The sequence below is a fragment of the Aphis gossypii genome, chromosome X, assembly GCF_020184175.1.
Source record: "Aphis gossypii isolate Hap1 chromosome X, ASM2018417v2, whole genome shotgun sequence".
NCBI lineage: Eukaryota > Metazoa > Arthropoda > Insecta > Hemiptera > Aphididae > Aphis > Aphis gossypii.
In genome coordinates, this window is record NC_065533.1 from 52,981,154 (window position 1) to 52,998,856 (window position 17,703).

The following is a 17,703-nucleotide window of genomic DNA, read 5'->3' on the forward strand; positions in this document are numbered from 1 at the left end:
GACTGTTTCCAGTCAACGCCATCAATAAAATCGCCCACAAAGAACAGCAGCTGTTATCATTCTCGAATAACGATGAAAAGTTTCGAGAAAAATTACAGTAACTGAGTAACGTCAGCATAATTTACATAATAAAATTAATAACGAAATAAAACGTATAATTTTATTACCGTGTGTAGGTACCTACCTGATGGCAGAACATTATAATATTATATTGTGTGTAGTTATTTTTTATTTTTTTAAACAGTACAGTGTAATCCATACACACTGTATGATTAATCGTAATATTATATAAGTAATAATATTTTTATTCCTGTAAGATTCGGTTAGCTGTTGCCTGCAGGGTTATGTACAACATAAACACGAGATATTGTACATCGAGACAGATGAAAAATATTACATTGAATATAATTGTTTGTTATTTTTTTCATGTTGAAACATATTTAGGTACACACGTCATGATTATTAAGTAGTATAGATAAAAACAAATATAGTATGCAATAAATGCTTAGTGATTCATTTTTTAACTGTTAGGATATATAATTTTAATTGAAAATAAGTATATATATACGAACCCGAACCGGATGACTATTGTGTAATAATATTTATAACACAATGCTCTTATTATTTGCATTATCTTTGAAGTAATTGCAAAATATAAAAAGTTAAAAATAACACTCAAAAATGTGGTTTCGTTCGAGGATGCAAGAAGACTGACAAACTTCATTGTGTTTATTGTATTCTAATATATAACATAGCCATATAGGTAATTCTAAGGAAAATTTTTGGACCAGTAAAAGACAGAGAAACGGGTGAGTGGAGAATAAGAAAAAATAATGAATTGGAAAGCCTATATAAAAAAGAAAACACAGTAAATACAATTAGAAGCCGAAGACTTCAGTGGGCTGATCATGCTAGACGAAGTCAGAACAACATAATAAGGATGGCTATGGACGAAATCCCAGTTGGTAAAAGACCACTAGGGAGACCTCGGTTAAGGTGGGAAGATATGGTAAGGAAGGACGTGTTGGCACTGAATGGAGGAACAGATTAGAAAGCACGAGGTTTGGATAGAGAAGGCTGGAGAACTGCAGAATGTGTCACGGGATGGTCTTAATGGCCGACAAACCCCAAGAAGAAGAAGAATATATAGGTAATGATTATACTGAGATTGCTCAGAAAAACGATAAAGCGACGTTCGCAGATGATTTTGCGATACAATTTATTTGTTTTAAACCCAAGAAACTATTAATATCGTTTATTGTGTATAATAATAGAAAACATAATACTATTATTATAATCTGGTTTCATAAAATGTTAAAAAAAAACACAAAAAGTAAAATATTTTACTGTTTCAATTTTGAATCTACCCTTTAACTCAATACTCAGGACCCGTGCTTGGCATATTATGTATTTAATTACCTACATCACTCTGCAGATCAGTTTTTCAAGAATTCCATTCCATCGCGTCGACAATGTCTGGTGGGCCGTGTCAATACCAAACGTATAGCTTACCACATATTATTACTAACTATAGCTATTGTACATAGGTATAATGACAGTGAACTTAAAAGCGTACAATGCATATACATAAGTGTATAATACAGTGTAAATATATATAATATAGTGTAAAGGTATATACATAGATATGTACTATATTATACCACCTGTGTCAGAATTTATGCTATGTACATATTATGCATAATATATATATACTTCTGGTCGCTGCACTGCTGAATCACAATGCCGTCAACCGGGGATAGGGAAAATTTGCCACGACTTTGATGTATTAATAGACGCATATATATCTATATCGGAATACTCTCATACCGACCATACCTTCAATTCTTTCAGATGGACTTAAATATACGTTTCACGATCATCGAAAGGAAAAATAAAAATAAAAATAGTTATCTATACACCTGAACATATTTCAAAATACGAACGTATCTTGTTCAATATACACGTCACATTAAAATTTATCTATTTATTATAGATTATATTGTTATATTGAGGGCTTGGATTTTGATGCACTTTCCATTTTTTTCTGAAACTTTCTGTACGATGCTCGTTTTGTTACAAATATTTTTTAGTTATTTTTAAACTAGAACAAGAAATTTTATTTTGCATTTTTTGACAATTTTTTATTTAAAGGTAATTTTTATCATTTTTTGTGGGGCATTTTAAGGGGTTTTAACTTTTAAGTCATTTTTGGTGTTTTTATATTTTAAATTAATGTTCAAAATTTTATTTTAGATTTATAATATAAAATATTTATATGCTAACAATAAATGAAAACCCAAATGACTTGTTTCTTATCTACAGTTCTTATGTATTACATTTATATTATAAAAATTATATATAATATTCTAAACCAGCGTAGCGAAAAACGTTTTACCATACAATTTCTATTTGATAACCCGAAGCACGCTCTCATGGTTCAGTGTAACAATAAATAATATTATTTTTTTTTTATTAATATATTATGAAGTAAAATAAAATATTTATGTACATGTAATGTAATTTTTTTTAATTTTAAAAACTTTTTAAATGCTTTTTTGAGGTTTTTAAAGTCATTTTTGCATTTTTTCAAGGGCATTTTTCGCGATTTTTAAGGACATTAAAATCACAGCCCTAGTTATATTATATGCATTATACGTGTTAATTAATAGTAAGGCCAGTAAATCAAGTTCGTGTCGCATTTCAAATTATTTTGTTGTCATTTTTTGTATTATAATGTGTCATGATGTATAATTATAATGTATCTTCAACAATACGAGTATAACACAAACAAAAAAACTTTTTATTTTTTAAAAATTTTAAATAATCATTTATTAAAACTATCAACTTCATAACGTACGTGCAACTTTCGAACACATCATGACCTAGATTCACAAGATATTATAATATATGACAAAATACGCTCAATATGTTTATTAAATGTGATGTGTTGATTAAATATTTTATAATACGTTATTTCCGACGAAGATATAAAAAAAGGTAGGTTTGTTTTCAATCCCGCAAAAGTATAATTTTTCTAAGAAAAAAAGCTCACTATTACCAGAAAAAGTATAACATTATAGTGCATAAAAGTGCATATACAGTAATATAATTTACAGGGGTATAAGTATTTTACAAGAACATATTATTTGTATGATATTATGCATTTTTTCACTCGTTTGATATCATTTATATTATAATATACATATAATAATACCTATACGCTATTACATTATATCTAAGTGTTTCGTACCGCTTATTCGAATCTATCGGTAATACATCTATAATAATAAATCGACAGATAAAAATATACTCGTAAGGTATGATTTTTTTTTTTTAGCATACTCAGTAATAATAATTAATCTTTATAGCGACTACCGATCAATAAGAAAATTAACAATTCTAGTTTGCAATATTATTATTACTAATTGTTACCGCGTGACGTATACCGTGATTTAATTACATATTTTATGGTATTACATTTTATTACTGTAATATGCGCAATACCGTTGCGTGGGAGATAGGCAGAGCCAAACAACGACCCTATCGTCGGTCGTGACGAGGTTGGACGCGTAGATATTAGTGGCTCTTCATTAAATCGTCAAATCTCGAAGGCCACCAAAGACCGTTTTCCAGTTTAAACATGTTTTGTGCGATGTACATAATATAACTAGAACGTGCACGTCGGATAACAACGTTTTAACATCAACAACGTTATATTTATTATGGCCATGGATTAAAAATTGAATAATATTGAAAAAATTAGCCAACCGTATCTGTGTACAATATTATATCGTGTGAGTTTGACTAAGAGAGAGAGAGAGGCTCATTTTGAGAAGTGCCCATATACCTTTATGTTTTGTGTACGTTTTTGTGATGTTTCCATTATACCAAAGACCACCTTGAACATTCTAAAAGGTTTTTATTTTTTTTTTTGCTTCTAACTCGTTAATAATAATGACTCTGACAGGTCTCATAAAACATTATATCAAAGTGGTACACTTCAATAATAACATGATACTCAGAGATCCTACAATTAGTTGTAATTTCACCGTGATCTCATAAGACATGTCTCACGATTTTCTTTTCCAGACGATTAGCGGTAGACTAACGAACAACAAAAATTAATACTGATCCACGAAAATTTACACGCGAATTGGCAACCTATAATATTTATTATGAAATAATTGTTAGGCATCGATATCAACGTACAAGTAAACATACGACTATAAATACCTACCCTCGGACCTCCTCCGAGTTTCAAAAATAGATGTAAAGTATGGAACTGAGCAAATTTAAGTAAATAATTTAATAAGTGACCCGTGAATATTATCATAAATGAAAATATAAACTATCTTTATTTATTTTTTATCAATTGTATTATTTATTTTTTTTAACGGATCGATATTTTCTTAAATTGTTCTCGATCACATGCATGGATAGATTATATGGATAGGTGCGATAATTTATTTTCTGTTAACGTCTACAATCGATAGCTCACTAGGCGTAGTTATTAGTCTTACTAGTCAACACAAAAACAACACGTCATAGTTATCACACTACTTACGCTGTTTATGTTTAGAACGAATATAATATAACTAAAACAGTGATTAATAAAAAAAAAAAAAATGTTTGTTTCATTTATTTTATTTATAATATTACTAATTATTAAATTAATTATACAATTTGAACTTGGAAAGTAAACCTGTCGTAACTAAAATAACTAATTATTTTATTATTTTATTATTTTTTAAGTACCTATCCAATCTTCACTAAAGAAATTTATTACTCGCGAGCGCCTACCTTTATGGTTGTATAAAGCGTTATGTAGGTGTACGTCTTGTGTACATATTTAATCGCATTTAAATTTTATTATTGTGTTTCGTATTATATAGGTACGTTTAAACATTTTAAACTTCGAATGTATTACATTATTACTCTTACTAAATACTTTGTTTTTTTTTTCGTTTACAAAATAGGTACTTTTGTACTTTTGTACAATTACAAACGCGTATTGAACAACTATATTATAAACTATAGTAATCTGTATTCAATGGAAACCCCACTGTTATGTACTTATTATTATTTATATAAACACAATATACATATAGCTGTATAATATATAATTATGTATTTACGCATACATAATAAGTGCGAGTTAGAACCCTGGGTTCAGAGAAATATTCGAGTGTATTATGTGTGTCAAAAAGATCAAATTAATTAATATAATATACAACATGATATTATATATGATAATATTCTCGAAAGTGAAAGAATAATAATAATAAAAAAAAATGTATTATATACATTACGTAGGTATTTTAATATTCGACTGAAAGAAAAATATAATAAATGTGTACCACGCATTGATCCTTTGAATACATCTTTTGAAGCATTATTATGGTAAGAGGAAAAACAATTTTTGTCAACAACCGTTTGAGTTCGATGTTTTCAATAACAGTTGTTAATAACTGCAGTCGAATCTAAAAAAAAAAAAACGTAATAAAGTAAATACACAAATAATATATCGAACAATCATTATTTTATAATATTATCGTCATAAATACACTATATACATATTTTATAACAAACAAAAATATTATGACATTACGACTCCAGAAAATAAAAATACTCTTTTTTACAATTTGTTTATAGTGCATACTTATACAGAACTCGCGTTTCGCATACAATACCTATTACTAATAAAATACTTCAATGGCACGTGAAAAAGGCACGTGGGTTAGGTATTTCACCGTCAGACAAATACATAAATCGATTATTACAAATTACCAATTTGTCCGATTTATTTGTCGTATCAAATATAACTATACAATTCGTTCAGTGCTTAAATGATATTATCATTTTATCTCAGAAATAAATTTACAAAAACCCGTAGTTTTATCTATGAGACCGTGTTGTGTACGCAATACCGAAGGATTCAACACGAAGAGTATATACAGAAAATTTGCAAAATATATTTTAAATATATTATAAAATAAAAACTATATAGTATACATATAATAATAATTTAAAATCAATCGTTTAAGAATGACGTTTGAAATGAAAAATTTCAATACTCAGTGTCTTAGAAATGCGTAGTACTAATTTCAGAATTTAAATTGCAAAATTTGGCATTAAATAATTTCTCTGCACTTGGAGACTAAATCATTACACTTTATGTGCACTTTTTGTTCCTCGCCAAAGTGATTATAAGTTTAAAGGACTCAAAACTGGTGACACACGATCGTTTATGGTCTGAAAATCTTTGCAAATAGGTACCTACTATTTTGAAATTTGATGGCTTCACTTAAACCCCCCACGAACTTTCAGAGTTTTGAAGTTGCAGGTCCCCTCAGTAGTTTAGGTACCTTAAACTTAAACACTGTGCTATAAAGTACAACAGCAACCGTTTATAAAGTGGTTTTGAGATTTTAAAGACCCAAATATGGACATCATATTTTCTATACTGCCTTATCAACTTAATAATTATAATAACTTTGAAAAATAAAAAATGATACCCAGTCTGTGCAGGTTGATGATGATTACAAATTCTCCATGGTATTTGATTATTATATTATTGTTTTTATTAAAATAAGGTTTTCCTGACATCTAGACTTAATGTCATTGAAATGTTTTTACGTTATTTAAATAACGATAATTATTTACAAAAATGTACCTATGTACAACGACTGTCGGAATTTAAAAAGAAACCGATACAAAGATATTGATTACAATTGATATAAACATATTATGATAACGAAAAATTAGATAAAATAAATATTATTTAACATAATCATAAATGATATTTTTTTTTTTTTGTAAGAACATCCAGCAGACGTCCCCGTTTGAGTTAACAAAGAGTAGTCTTGTCGCTTGGATGATAATATTACGTGCACTGCTTGCACATTTTAGTTGATAAAAAAATTTGATTGATAGATTTGTTTGTGTGAGTTTTGATAGTATAGTGTTTCGCGATCTTTGTACTGTAGCGATACACATTAAAATATTTCATATTTTGCAATAAATAATAAACATATAAAAAAAAAAATTATGGATATTATGAAAAATTGAAAATAACAACGAAAAAAATGTAACACAAAAAGTAGATAGTTATAATAAATTTTGATCATAGAAAATGTATTTTTAATCGTCATATGAATTACGGTATCAAATACCTATTCATTTTTGTAAATCGTGTCAACAATTTTTGTATACTTTGCGTCACATTTAAAATTTTCGACTTTTCGGCGACACACTATATTATAATTTTGATAGTGTTTAGTCTACGTACCTTTGTTATTTCGCTTCTAACAAACAAACGAGCATTTTTAGTTGTTCTTAGTGTTTTAGATGGGAAAAATTGAATTTTTTTTTTTGTGGGTATTTTGTCGTAGTTACCCCAAATAATGAGAGCAACATAAAGTGTCATAGAATTTGTTTGTAAAAAATAAGGTATAATAAATCATAATACACCTAATTAGTATAACAGCTCAAGACTGATTTTTTCTAAGTATTATAATAAACATTACAATGAATTGAAAAATCAGACACTTGGGAATAAAATACGAGTGATTTACTACATTAGGTAGATAATGATGCCAATGATATTATAAAATATTAATACAATTTATTAAATTAAATTAGATTTGAATGAAAAATATTAATTGTTAGAATAATAGGTATCTATTATGAATGCAAGGTTGATATTTTCCACACGCTTGAAAAGTGTATAATTTTATTAAACTTATGCTTATAATTATTTAGGTACTCAAATCGCTGACGGGATAAAACGTACAATGTACATAATATGAGGAAGAAGCGGTCGGCAAACATTTTCAATTAGTTAGATAATTCTGACCAAATATACACACGTACACAAAACCGAAAAAGCTTAAAATTCAAATACGTATTATACGACGTTTATATAGAACACGGATATATGGTGTAAATAAATATTAACATTAGATTTACTTAATAATAATAATAATATATGTTTAATTATCCATTACGAAATGCATTATTTTATTAGTATAGGTACCTATTTTGTGTTACGTGCGCGGAATATATTATTACAGACTACAAATAGTATAAAATATTATAATATGAAATAATATTATACACGGTGAGTTATAGAGGACTTTGCCTGCAGTTTGTTTGTTTCCGTCTATCATATATTATATCCCACATCATATATACCAGCCCAGTTTCCACATTGAGAATAGTACGGGCGAGCACAAAATTCGATGTTATACGTTTTAAGAAAAACTGTTTTAAGTATTAATAGACATGGGTTTTGGTTTTTAACCGCACATAATATTCCGATACTTATTTCTTGTGTCGATTGATTTATTCGACCAAACAACTTGATATCAAATTGATTTTAAATAAGTATAAAATACCAACATCTATTTGGGCTACCTGTTGGTGACACTTGAATTAAATTTAATCGGCAACAGTAACGCGTAATATTTATTTTAAATAATTTCTAGTAAATACAATATGTCACACGACTATACGTTATATATTATTTTAAGATTATACAATAAGACATCATAAATTGTCAAGTAACTTTAAAATGGTATTTTAATACCATATAATATGTAATATATATTTTTTTTATGCCTTATATGCATTGTTAGATATTTTGTTTTAGAATATAAAATTAAAAACGTAAGCTATCATAAATAGTATTAATAATAATTATTATAATGAAACAATTAGGTGTAGAGATAAAAAAATATTAAGAAATACGATTTTCTTTTCAAAAATGTATTATAAATATATTTCCAAAAACGTTGTTACTGTACCAATGATAAATTATCGAAAATAGAATATTTGTATCAAAACGTTGGCGCATAAAACATAAAATTTTATATTAACATACATACTAATCTTAATGTACCAATGTTTTCTAAAAGTTTTATACTTAAGTACCTATATGAAATTACAAATTTTTATTTTACATAATTTAATAACCCCCCCCCCCATCCCTCAATAAGTGTGTTGAGATGATCGAAGGGATCACTCTGTATACAATATATTCGACCATCGCATAACCGAGTGTCATTTTTATATAATATGTATTCGAATAATGTTTAAAATAAGAATGCTGAAGGATGCGTTAGAAGGCTATACATGAATACGAGTACTTTGCAACAGGTACCTATATAATAATATAATAATAATAAATGCAGTGTTACAGGTACCATAAAAACGAGAAGACCCGCATATGGGAGGAGAAAACGTTTTTAATTATTATTTTTTTATTTATTAATTAATTATAATAGGCTGATGAATACTCCTTTATATATTATGACGACGTATTATACGAGTATTCTATGGGTTAAGGTATCGGAGAAAACGTAGGTACATAGTTATAATGTTATACGCCTATTGTAATTTAGTGACTTGTGTTCGGATGAGTTTCTCCGGCCGTCAACGATGATGATGATATGGAGATGATAATAGAGACACCTATAAAACATTAAAATGTTTATAAATTATTGTTTTTATGCATCATAATATATTGCAATAATATACATAATAATTTTCAGTACGCTTGCACAAACTCTATAAGCACCTCGAATGTTGTAGATATATCTCAGTAATAATAATAATAATAATAATAAAGATGATGATGATGATGATGATGATGACACAATTTATTCAGATATCGTATAATATCCTAAAATTCAAACATTGTGTAGTGTTGTAGAGATCTTTTTGCAGATCTGTTCGAAGGGTAATTTTTTAAAAAGTCCCTTTTGATCTTACATGAAATCAGCGCCCCCTAAACATAAAAAAATCGTACAATAGGCGTACTTGTGTATACTTAAATTATTTGTGTTTTTTTTTCAGTTCACAATAAAATTATATAGACTACGTTTTGTGGAGAGAGCGCATTTAAAGTTTTAAACACTGTATAACGTGTATTAATTACCATTGATAACGCCAATGTAAACATTTCTAAGTTTTCTTTTTACAAAAATTAAAAAATATCGAAACTACAGTTTCACGTTTTAAAAAAAAAAAATTATAAGTTTTTACAAAATGACTTAAAAAAAAACTATCGTAAAACCGCATACATTTCTTATGGGCGATTATTGTTCAAATATTGACATCAAATACTTAAGCATAATTTTATAACGACTTTGTCTTCAAACGGGTTTTGCCATTAATCTACAGACGAAATTCATGCATTGTATTTTGTCAATAAATAAAAATTTATTGTATAGTTATGAAAATTTACTAATATTTTAAATGTTGAAATATTATAATTTTTTTTTTTTTTTTTTTAATGTTTTCAATTTTCATATCAGATTATCATACTTGACGCGAAAGAAACCTTTTATGTACTAAAGCTTAAAACCCTATTTTTCGTTTCAGAAATGATCAACACGTCATATAGCATATTTAAAATAGTGTTTAAATGATTAGCTTATCATCGTAGTATTAATGAAATTAACAAAAAAGGCTTATAGTCTTTGGGTTACAAATATGTATTTATACATATTGTATGTATACAATATAATAAAAGGCGAGTATAAGTTTGAAATTATAAATTTTATTTGATAATTCATTAGATAATGATTAATTGCAATATTATATTAAGTACTTATATTTTATACATTTTATCATCGACCAAAATTGCACTTGTTCAATATGCATTATAAGCACGTATTTTCAGTTATTTTAAAATGCGTAAATTACCAAAATTAATTTTTAAACGTGCCGCAAATCACATACGCCCGATTATGTAGGTAATTGCTGATCCCTAAATATATATATATGTGTGTATACATATATTACGCACAGAGATTAATAGCAAACTTAAAAATATCATATTTATTACGAATAATAATAATAATAATAGTATAAGTGCTTTGGAAAAGGGCGTTACCAACTAAAGTTGTGTGTAGCAATAATTTACAGTTGGTGCATAAATCTATAACATAGATTTTATTTGTGAACCGTTTGAACCGTTAAACATATACTTAATAAAGATTTGTGTAAATATATTATTATATACGTTTTGTAAGAAGAAAAATAGGTACAGGTGTATAGGCCGCTACGCAATAATCGTACGATTTATTGTATGCGCTCCGTTTGGTTATTTTTTTTATTTCGTACTTTAATCGCGTAAGTTATTGTACACCTCGACAATTACATAGGTTTGCATGTCATATCTAGAATTTAGCCATACGAATGCGCAGGTATCGGGTATTATAATACATATTGCTTATATCACTATTTATGCGTTCGTACGTAGTATAATATATATTTATTCGTTTTCAAATGTTTATTATTTCGTAAAGTGTATAATGTGACAATCGATAATTTAAAATATACAGCCTATATGGGTGTACAGAAAAATCGACGTTGACGGTATAATACGATTTCGTTATTGATCCCACACGGCAGTATACTATACGACGGTTTGGGTGTAAATAAGACGATAATATAAATACGCTATAGATCGCAGCTGTAATTCCGTCAATATATTGTAATGTATATAAAATATTATTATTGTGAAATTTCAGGCATATTGGCCGAGACGCGGCCAAATATATTAAGCGTTACACAATTATTTATAATATTGTATCCGTATTAAATGAATATCTCACGTGAAAACCGTATGATATATTATCACTGGACGTAAACTACTTTGTGTTTCTCCGCCCGGTGCGAATCGTCCGTCGTGAGAAAATATATATAATATTATTCCAACTACGGTCGGCGCTTATAATAATGCACTCAGCTCGTGACACGTGCGGATGTGCGTGCGAATCGTTTTCAAATCGACTCCCGTTGAACTCTCACTCTATACTTGCTCCCTCTCACCGTATATTATACTTACGAGACTTTATATCTATATATGGATGCCAATACACTACAATGACACGAGGGCAGATATTTTGTATATAATTATATATTACACGTCCGTCGTATTTATCTTCGTATCGACAACAATATTATTATTGGTGTTGGCGTGAGATATATTATGATCGCATATATAATGCGATTGATACAGATCATTATTATCTCACTGCCGGCAACGATGATTTTCGAAAGACGGCGGGATTAATGCGATTCCCAACGCCCGATAGACTTGATATAGACGTAAAAATTATATGGATATGAATTATCGAGTGGTGGCTGTGACGTATGATGGACGAAATCTATAAGAGAAAGCCGCGATATAATATACGCGTATATATCTATACATGTTCAATAATATTTTTAACGATAATGACTGTACATAGGTATAGTATATACACGCGGTGTTTCACCCGCCATACGCATCCCCTTTTATACTTCTCCGATAAAATATAGTTATTCAAAACTTGAGTTATATGGAATTCATATAAATATACTCAAACGCCGTATTTTCAAATTCTTGAGATTTTACGTATGCGATAGAAACTTCTCGAAACAGAAGAATCACAATCAACATTTGAACGAATAGTTTTTGAGTTATTTAACTTTGTGTGCTATGACAATGGGTTTGTACAGTTTGGGGTTTATGGTAATTTGAAAATATAAATAATTGATTTCAATCTATCTGTATAATAATATATACATCGAAATTTTCAATAAAATGATCAACTGAATAATATTTACTATACAAATTAGAATGCTCATTTAAAAAACAGAAGTTTGTATCGTCACAAAAGACACTATTTTGCAAGTAAAAAAATCTCAATAATTTAAAAATGCTGTCTTTGAGTAGATATAGGTATATTTAAAAATTTCAAAAATCAAAATTTAAGTAACTCCATTTTTAAACGAAAAAATGGGGATAAAAACTTGCTTGGGGAATCACAAATATTAAACGCATGTATATGTGCATATTCAAATACGGAAGAACATAGAAATTAACACTGCTTATTTTATTTGCTTATTAGACGCCATAATATGTATTTCTCTCTCGGTTTTCCAATATAATACATATATAGTACAAAATTTAATTATTTATTTTGCGAAAAACTTACTATAATACGAAGTTACGTCACTATCTCTTATTTGTCATTTTTTCATCGTTTGACAATTGAATATATTTTATGTATTATGTTCATCACTCCGACAATGGTCATTATGCAGTATGAATTTTTTCATAAATTTCCGATAAAAATGCACGAAATTATATAGACACTGTAGAAAAGATATTTAATGTGTATTATTAAATTCTAAATTAGGTAGGATAGTAACAGAAAACAAGAGTTTTGAAACACGTTTAAAACAAAAAAAAAAGTTTGTTTTTTATTATTTAAAAAAACTTTTTTTTACAACGATATATTTTGTTGCACTTTATTTTATTTTTAAAAATAATCTAAGTATTATTTTTTTTATAAAATCCGTATGACGTATAATTAATATTGAATCTAAACAATCTAATTAATGAAACTTATTATGAACCTATATGGAGTTGTATGTCAATATAACATGAACAGTTTGTGATCGATCATTGGATGGTATTTTTGCTATTATATTATATATGTATGGTAATAATAATTTATACATTAATTTATTGAATTAATTAAAATTTATCATTATTGTGCTAAAGCATGACGCATAGGTTTCATATTAGTTTTAGATTATATTATTTTAAAAATATTTCTTCATACTGCGTTCCAAGTCTTAATCTCGGAAATAACTTATAGACACGAGGCTCACTAAAACTAAATATAAAAAGAATAACTTACTATTTGTTTTCAAGAAGTATAAAAAAAATAATCATAACAGAGGGAGACAACAGCAAGGTAGTGTCCGTAATATGTGATAGTGTCATTTTTAAACTAAACATTTAGGAAAACATTTATTTATTTTATTCCATCTATTTTTCTACCAGAATTCAGAACGATAGTTATTCGTGGGGCATCATATAGTATATAGTCGTTCTGCAATGGTCATCATAATATTATGGTAGTATAATTTACAGTTATATATCAGTCGTAATATTTTATAACAAACGAATCCTCTCCTGTAAAGTAATAAAAAAAAGTCCGGTATTATTTTTCGTATTATAATATTATAAAATACATAATATACCTATGCGGCTGTTATATGTTCCCATGATGACTGCGTCGATCGCACGACAATATTAAATAATAAAAATAATCGCAATTGCTTCTGTAAAATAAAAAAATAAATAAATAGCAGCTTCTATAATACATGTAGATAAGTATACGGGTGTACTTCGTCATCTCGGACACTTGTAATATGACTATACGTACGTAATAGGTACTTTATAATAATATACGTATACAAGTACGTTATTGTCGGCCATAACAATCGAATACCTATAACTCACATTCCACACTATACACTATATATAATAATAATAATAATATATTATGTATATGCCATAGCGTAAGTGCAAACTGATCATTTTTACCTTTTAAAAAACAGTAAAAGATTTATCGTTATAATATTATTAAGTCGCGTCAGCGTATAACGCCTTAAATAATAAAATTATACACGCCCGTTGGGACGTCATGTCGAATCGTTATAATATAATCAATAATCATATTATTATTATTATACCTCTATTTTAATCACCTCTTTGCGACATTGGAGTGTTGGAATCTCTGCACCATCGCATTATTTTTTATTCGTCTACTCTCACGTGCAGGCCGACTTTCCAGTGCACAGTTATGATATTTCAGCTATTTATGATGATCCTACTTCAAGTCTCGTCGCCGACGATATTATCATAATACGTGCTTCCTGTTTTTTTTTCTAAAAGACTCTAAAACTCTAAATATTAAACCAAAGTCGTTCCAACAATAATATTTAGGGCTGGAATTTTGACGCAAAGGCATATTTTTTTCTGGCGTTTCGAAATGTTGGCCCGTCAGAATAAAATGTGTTTTCGACAATAATGACTATTTAAAAATAATTTTAGATTCTAAACGGAGTGATGAATGTATTGATTTTACAATAACGTGTGTTTTTGTGGAAAAATCACAAAAGAAACCAAAAAATTATCAAAAAAAATTTTTTTATATAGTTTTTATAGAAATTATAGGAAATCCTTTCATTATAGGAAAAAATAATATTATGAGCGTAAACGATAAATATTTGTTATTATTCAAAAAGTATTAGTCGTAAATACTTGAAAATTCCACCAATTATTTAAATTGGCATTTTCTTTACATAATTTAATTTTAAGACTATTATAAGGCATTTGATATATTCGTTATTTTTTTTATAAATGTCGATAAAACTTTTTTTTGCTGTATCAAAATACTTGAAAATTTAATACATAAAGTTCCTCATGAGTTAGTTTTATAGTGATTCAAAAATTATAAGAATACATAGGCACAATTTTTTTTTTATTAGTGTTTGAAATTCAAATACCTATTGACAAACATTCGTTAAAATTATAAGTATTTGCAAATTATTTTATAGTTAAAATTTATAAACAAATTCTGCATGAGTAAATAAAATTTGAAAATGTAGTACAAGATTTTCCATAAATTTTGTTTACAATAATTCAAAAAGAACTTGAGCGTTGGCAAATTAAAAATATTTTATCTTAAATTCAAATTTTTATGAAATCAAAAATTCAGTCGTAAAATACCTAATGATTTACTATCAAACAATTTTTGTTTTACTTTACTAGGTAGTTGTAGAAACTTGAAACATACACCAGTTGTCTAAACTTACATTGTTTGTATATGGTTTGATTTTGGGGCTATTCAAGTCATTAAACATAAACCATCTTTTTCATTACCCACTTAAAAAGATAACATCCTTACTCTTTGCCATATGAAATATAATGTTACAAAAGAAATAAAATAAATGGGATAATAATAATTTAAAGATTTTACGATGATTTTTGTTTTTTATCTATCTTCAACTTTTGAGTGTTACTGCAATGTTCACTTTAAACGTGTTTTCTAGTAGAAATTTGGATTTATGATTGATAATTTTGGATAATTTCAAAATAAAAATTCATCGTACTTTTCTTAATATTTGAGTAACACTAAACAACAGCATTACTGAAAAATGGTAATGTTTATTAGTAATATCATTTTTTGACAAGATCAATTTCGTTATTTACAAATCAATAACTTACCGAAGAAACATGCATTTTTTACATTAGGATTTTATACTACAATGTGATGAGATCATGTAATTAATAAGGTATAATACTAAATTATTTTATACACATAAGTAGTTCAATTCTTTAATAACAGTAGAATAGCAGATATTTAAACGTTAAATAACAATTTAAGTATTTTTAAGTAATACAAAAATATTAACCATAGGTATTTTACATATTCTATTATAATATATACTTGAATTGTACACTGCAATAACATTTTCAAAATATTAAGATTAATTTTGAGGTATTGCTTGTTTACAGGACCGTCTCCAGAACACGGATGGCTCTCGCCACAATTGGACAGGCCCCGCTAAAAAAAAAGTCTTATAAAATAAGTTTTTTATGTAAAATTGTTGAATGAAATACAATATTATGTTGTTATTTATGATATTTATATTACATAATACTATTAAATTGTTATTTTTATAATACAATATATTAGTCACGTATACACATGTGTATAATGCATTATAATATTATTGAAAATTTTTAAATTTAGTTTTCTACACATTAATGTACCACTTTTGCCTATACATAACGCCTTAGTATGCTTACTATGTATTAAAGAGGTAAAAAAAATCGAACAAGCGTTAGTGTTCTGGGTTATAATATAATACTATATTGTATATATATGTATTTTATAACACATTATGTGATTCATATAACACTACAACACTACAACACTACAACAATATAAGTATATTGCTATATTTGTCGTAAAATTTTAATGACTAAAAAGTATTACTTGATTAACTATAACTAATCATTAAAATTAAACTAGACATTTGTTTTTAGTTCTATTTTATTAAAGTTTTTGAAAAAACGAAAAAATTTTATTGAAATTTTGGGTTGATAACAAGTAACGACAATATTATAATGAATATTTTTTTCGAAAATTGATTGTTGACACTTATTTTCAATAATAGAAAATGCTTTAATATTCAACTTTTCAGGTGGTTTCTGCCAGTAAATTAGATCTAGTTGGAGCTTTGAAATGCAAAAGTAAAAAATTTGATGCACTTTTAAAAATAACTGGGAAATAAAAAAAAAAAATAAGGAAAAAGGACTTTTAAAAATGAATACCTAGTGACAACTAATTTTTTTACCAAATATTCAATTAAAGATTAACTAGACATGAAATAATTTTTAATGTATTTTTGATCTGTTTGTAATGAATAATATAAGCTTTTAATTTTTAATACATTTTTTTTTAATTTATTGTTTTTATTTTGATTTATACAAAATGATTTTTTATTAAACACTCATTATTTCGAAATTTGTTAACGCTTTTGAAATAATAAATGTTGTTTGATAAAAAAATCACTCCGTACTTGATTCGTAATGAAATATACGTTTGCCATATTTATTACAAATCATCCCCGTTAGGACTGCTAAATTTTCCTTGCTTCGTATTATTATTTTAAAATAATTAAATTTGTTTTTAAGTAAATAAACTAATAAGTTTTATCCAAGGTTTCCTAAAAGTCGTTCATATAAGCTAGGTTGAATTAGGTCATATTTAAGTCGCAGACCAAAAGAGCAGATGTTTCTACAGACCATGCATCTTCCGAGAAGCTCTCGTTCTAACGAGGATT